Source organism: Rhinichthys klamathensis, unplaced genomic scaffold (genome assembly GCF_029890125.1).
Source record: "Rhinichthys klamathensis goyatoka isolate OS25496 unplaced genomic scaffold, OSU_Roscu_1.1 h1tg000624l_1, whole genome shotgun sequence".
Taxonomy (NCBI): domain Eukaryota; kingdom Metazoa; phylum Chordata; class Actinopteri; order Cypriniformes; family Leuciscidae; genus Rhinichthys; species Rhinichthys klamathensis.
In genome coordinates, this window is record NW_026607073.1 from 273851 (window position 1) to 280053 (window position 6203).

Genomic DNA, 6203 nt, shown 5'->3' on the forward strand with positions numbered 1-6203 from the left:
GGAGGACGAAGACGCGTCCAGCTTTCTCCCCTTGCCTCCAACGCGTTTGATACCTGCCGCTCGCATCCTCGAAGACACTTTCGGTTTTCATCAGGAGCAGGCAGACCCTATGATCTTGATCAAACAGGCAGTGGTACCTCCCACTACATGTCAGGACATCAAGTGCTCCCCTTCACGTTGGAACTTACCACCCCACAGGAGTCAGCGCGTCACCCTAACACAGGTATGTCTGCCGCATTGCAACACTCCACTTCCTCTATCTCATTTCTTTCAAGAATGGAGGCGTCTGCCAGGGGTATCGCCTTGGATCCTCCGCACGGTTCGGCTCGGCCACACACTTCAGTTCTGTCGCCCGCCCTCTTGCTTCAACGGAGTCTTTCCAACTGTAGTCAACAGCGCCTCAGAGGCTTCTGTACTACAGCAGGAGATTTCGTCCCTTCTCCTCAAGGGAGCATTAGAAGAGGTTCCTCTGAAGGAAGTCAAGCAAGGCTTCTTCAGCCGTTACTTCTTGGTCCCGAAAAAGGGCGGAGGTCTGCGACCGATACGAGACCTGCGCTGGCTAAATTTCTCCCTTTACAAAGGGAAATTCAAGATGTTGATGCTGAAAGCTATCATATCTCAAATTCGAGCAGGGGACTGGTTCGTGACAGTAGACCTGAAGGATGCATATTTTCATATTCAGGTCGTATGGCGACACAGGAGGTTCCTCAGGTTTGCCTTTGGAGAGAGGGCGTACCAGTACAGGGTCCTTCCCTTTGGTCTCGCTCTAGCGCCGAGAACGTTCACAAAGTGTATGGATGCTGCTCTGGCCCCGTTGCGGCTCCAGGGCATCCGTATACTCAACTACCTGGACGATTGGCTCCTTTTAGCCCACTCCAGGGAATTAGTGACTCACCACAGGGACATTGTCCTTCGTCACATTCAGTCTCTCGGCCTGAGGTTGAACACAGAGAAGAGTGTTCTTACCCCAACTCAAAGCACAGTTTTCTTAGGGGTGCGCCTGGATTCCATTCTGATGCAGGCCCGTTTGGCTCCTGCCCGGATTTCCAGGCTTTTGACATGTTTGGCTCCCTTCACCCTCGGCCATCGTGTTTCTGTGGGCACTTGCCGCAGGCTTCTGGGTCTCATGGCCGCAGCATCCCCTGTGCTTCCCCTAGGGTTGCTCCACATGAGACCGTTTGTGTGGTGGATGAAACTCTCAGGTGCCCGGTCCACAGGACCGGTTCTTCGCCTGTTGAAGGTGTCGCACAGTTGCTTCCATGCCCTTTCAATTTGGCGGGACCCTCTCTTCCTTCGGAAAGGGGTCGGCATGAGTGCAGTTTTCCGTCGCCAAATGGTTACGACGGACGCCTCTCTGACCGGCTGGGGTGCGGTTTTCGAGGGCAGGCCAGCATGTGGGGTCTGGACTGGAGAGACTCTCTCTTGGCACATAAACAGCTTGGAGCTGAGAGCTGTTTCCCTGGCCCTTCTTCACTTTCTTGCCTTTCTCAAAGGACACCATGTCATTGTCAGAACAGACAATATGGCGGTAGTGTCTCATGTAAACCGGCAGGGGGGTTCACGGTCACGCACCCTGGACAGGCATGCGCGCCACCTTCTCCTGTGGTTTCAGGGCAAGTTCCTTTCACTGAGGGCAGTCCATGTTCCTGGGATCCTGAACCTCGCAGCAGATTTTCTGTCGAAGCAGAAGCTCAGGTCGGGGGAATGGATGTTGAACCGCCGAACAGTAGCCCTGATTTGGGAAGAGTTCGGAAAAGCAGAGGTGGACCTCTTTGCATCACAGGAGTCGTCCCAATGCCCACTTTGGTTCTCCCTGAGCCCCCCAGCACCATTGGGGATAGATGCATTCGCCCACTGTTACGTTATGTGTATTTGTCTTCATGTTTAGTCCTCATGTATTAAATATAAGACTTGTGTATGCTTTGTTTCCTTTGGGTTTCAGATTATCGTTGATTTGATAACAGCCTGCCAGCGGTAATTGGACGATCAGCTGGCGGTCCTGTTTAAAAACTCCTCCTCCTCCGGTTGACAGAAGACTATTGCGGCTTCGGGTCGGTCGCAATCGCGCAGACTTCCTACCAGCCGTCAGATCAAACATAATCTTGTCATGTTTCTTTTGGTTGTGTGTTTTATGTAGAATGTGGTTATGTAGGAGAGACCTGCTCTTTTGTTTGGGGAAATATTCTTTTCTTATGTTTCTTTTGAAGAGTGTAGTGAGGGAAGCGTTATTGTAATTTATTTTCTTTCCTTTGTGCTAGGTTAATTACGTTGTTGTTTTATTTTGGTAGAACGGGGTTTTTTGTTTGTTATTTTGGGCCTTGGGTCTCTCTGACGAAAATACCACTCTTTTATTTTTATTTCTTTATTTAGGTTTCTGTGAATTAATTATAGCCTACTTTATTTATTTTGGACCAGTGGTCCCCACTAATGAATATGGTTTAATTTATTGTTATCGACTTTTGTGATAACTCTTAATTACAATAAATTGTTATAATTTATTCTTTGGTTTCGTCCTTTGATTCTTTTGGTCTGACGGCCTGCTGGAAGCCTGTCGTATCTTTTCATTCTTATTTAATTATTGCGTCTTACCCCTAGCGGACGTAATTCCCACCCATGGCCGATGCAGAAACTTTATGCATTCCCGCCTGTCAAGTTGATCCAGGCAGTTCTGTCCAGAGTGAGGGAGAGCGGAGCCCGTCTCCTACTTAAAGTCCCATTCTGGCCGTCCCAGCCGTGGTTCTCGGAGCTGGTTCCTTGGGAGATTCCGGTCAGGGAGGATCTGCTGTCCCAGCTTCAGGGCAGGATATGGCATCCTCGCCCCGAAATTTGGAAGCTATGCATATCGCCCATCAGAGGCCGCTAGCTTTGAGCTTTGGTCTTCCCGCTGACGTCCAGGAGACCATTGCGAGTGCTAGAGCCCCTTCCACGAGAAGGTTATATTCCTCCAAGTGGAGGGTTTTTGAGTCGTGGTGTTCGACACACGCTACGGACCTGATCAGCTGCCCAGTCGGTTCAGTGCTGGAATTCCTACAGGAGAAGTTTGCTTCTGGAGCAGCCGCTACTACTCTGAGAGTGTATGTTGCTGCTATTTCTGCTCATAGAGAGTCGGATGAGGGGTGCCCAAAATATTGTCCACAGCATTCCGGTCTCAGGTTATTAACCTTCACTCTTTCCATCCTCCTCCTTTTGTCTCTGAGGAGGACAAGAAGCTTAATTTGCTCAGCCCTGTCCGAGCATTGAAGTTATACGTGGATCGCTCTGGCGGTTGGAGAAAATCCAACCAGCTCTTGGTATGTTTTGGTGCTGGCCGCCGCGGGCTTTCCGCATCAAAGCAGAGAATTTCCCACTGGGTTACAGAGGCTATTTCACTGGCATATGAGGCGCGAGGTCTGCCTTCACCTCTTAGCATCAGGGCGCATTCCACCAGAGGCGTGGCTTCCTTTCAAGCACTTTTTAGAGGTGCCCTCCTGGAAGACATTTGTGTAGCGGCAGGCTGGTCCTCTCCGCACACTTTTGTCAGATTCTACAGTTTGGATCTTGACATGACTCCAGGTTCCCAAGTTTTATCTGCTTGAACCAGTCGTGTGAGTTATCTGGTCATTGTACTAGTTACGGCAGCGCTTAGCTTGGCGAGTTTGGTATTTCGTTCCCACTGCGTCTTAATCTACGCAGCGTTGAGTGAACCTATGAAAGAGAACGTCTCTGGTTACTGATGTAACCTATTTTCTCTGAATAGGGAACGAGACGCTGCATTCGCTGCCAAGCTCCTTGCGCTGCCGACAAGCTTCCTTTTTCGGCAGAGAAATCTGAGGAGCAGATGGCGCGTGCTAATATAATATGACAACGCAAGAGCGTCGGGGCGGCGCCCGCGCCATCAGCCAATGAATTGGCGTGATTCTATAAGGGCTTCAGACAATCGGCACACCCAGAGGGCGTTCCCACTGTGTCTTAAGCTACGCAGCGTCTCGTTCCCTATTCAGAGAACATAGGTTACATCAGTAACCAGAGACGTTCTGATGACGCAAGAAGGCCATTCTTTGTGTTCTTTGTGAAGAATTTTCGGAGCCTAATGAAGTCGGTATAAAAATGTGTTTAAAGGGGTCATATAACGGTACTAGGGGTGGTACGGTACATGAAAAAACATCCGAACCGTTCGGTTCGCTTGTCTCGGTTCGGAGCGTGTGTGCGTCTCACGGTTCGACGCATGCGCAATGTAGCCTCGTGCCCGTATGTGACCTCAGACGTGTTTCCTTTTCGCGCAAAATAAGACGTGTGTGGACATACATATACGAGGCTTGTTCGACTTGAACCGGAGCTGCACAGAGCGATCGGTGAATGACATCAAAGTACCGCGAGCGCGACGGCTCCGAATGCTTTTCATTCACTCTCGCGGTTCTTTGATGTCATTACCGATCGCTCAGTGCAGCGCCGGTTCAAGCCGAACATGCCAGTAAAAGTGGAGTATGGAGTGTCAGGTCACGTCACGCAGAGAAGTGGCAAGTGGGAGAAATAACCGGAAGGCTAACGGGAGTTGGAGGATGCGCCAGCGTCGTATAAGTCCGGTGTGTGGGAACATTTTGGATTTCATGTTATGATATTTAAATATATAGCTACAATGGCACTTTAAGTTTAGATAAGAACTCCAGTCATATGTTTCCAAATACTGCACTTTAATTTCAAGTGAAAAAAGTGTATCCTTCCTCACTCTCAGGGAATAGAAGCATTGTTGATACTGTTTTTGTGTTGAGGTTGAACTTATGTTTCACTTTATGATTATGGCCTTTTCTATTGCTATAGCCTAATTATAGGCAATTATGTTTCATGTATTTTGACTTATTTAAAAGACAGTGTTTTAAGAGTTCCTCTCTTTTTCTTTTAAAAGATAAACTTTTTGTAAGAGCTACACTTAAGTTGGTAGTTTGATAAATGCAAGTTAATTTTTAATCTTTGTGTGCTAAAAATGCACATAAGTTCCAGAGATAGTGATACACATTCTACTTTTTTTGCCAAATAAACGAAAAGCATGTCATCAATGTCTTCTCTCTTGCTGTATCAAAATCTCACCTAGCTTTCCTCGGAGATGGTCCCAATAATGTTCTTAAAGTCAAGTCAAATTCAGTTTGTGCATGATTGCATGATATAACATTTTTGTTAATACTGTATCCTAAATTGTGGATAATTAAGCTATATATCATATGCTGAAGTACATTTCTGGAGTGTTAAAGATTAAAAGAAAAAATAACAACAAGAACCGTACAGAACCGAAAACCGTGACCCTAAAACCGTGATACAAACCGAACCGTGGGTTTTGTGAACCGTGCCACCCCTAAACGGTAGGCTACATGCAGTTTTTCAAGTTGATTGTACTGAAATGTGTGTTGGCAGTGCCTGTACACAACCATCCTGATAAAAATCCATTATCCTTATAATTTTTTCCCCTGTCTCAAATTGAGCCGTTCGATTTTGTGACGTCACTAAATCGGACGCCCCTCCCACGATTGTTGATTGACAGCAGCCTTTCAACACAGACCAGCCCTGAGCGAGCTGTCATATGCTGGAGCAGAATGGCGTCTAAGCGATTGTGGTGTTCTGTTCTTGGGTGTAATAACGTGACGTCACACGGTCGAACGCTCGATTTGAGACAGGTAAGGAGATTAAAACAAAAATGCTGGATGGATTTTTATCATTATGATGGTTGTGTACAGGCACTGCCAACACACATTTCAGTACAATCAACTTGTAAAAGTGCATGTACTGTTATATGACCCCTTTAACAGTAAGGCTAACATATTCATACTAAAAGTTCATACAAAAAACTTTTCATAGAAACTTTAAATAGGGCACTATTTTGAGGGAACAGCCATATGGGTGTCCGAAGCCATCGTGGACGTTGAGTGCACTGATTCAATACTGGAATGTGTTGTAGACATAAATTTGATATTGATATGAGGGTATATCTAGGGTATATAGGCTAGGCCTATATAGGGGCGATTTCGGACACAACCAATATTAACGTGAAGTCTTCTCGACTAGATATCATCCTTTTTTCTTTTTCATTTTTACCTTGTAGAATGTTACAACGGTGTTCCTGTAACTTAATGCTAGAATATTGTTGTAAAACCATCAATCTAAGTTTCGAGTCTGTGTTTACATCGTTTACAGCCCCTTAAGTGTCCGGAGGGAGGCGTATATACCCATGCATC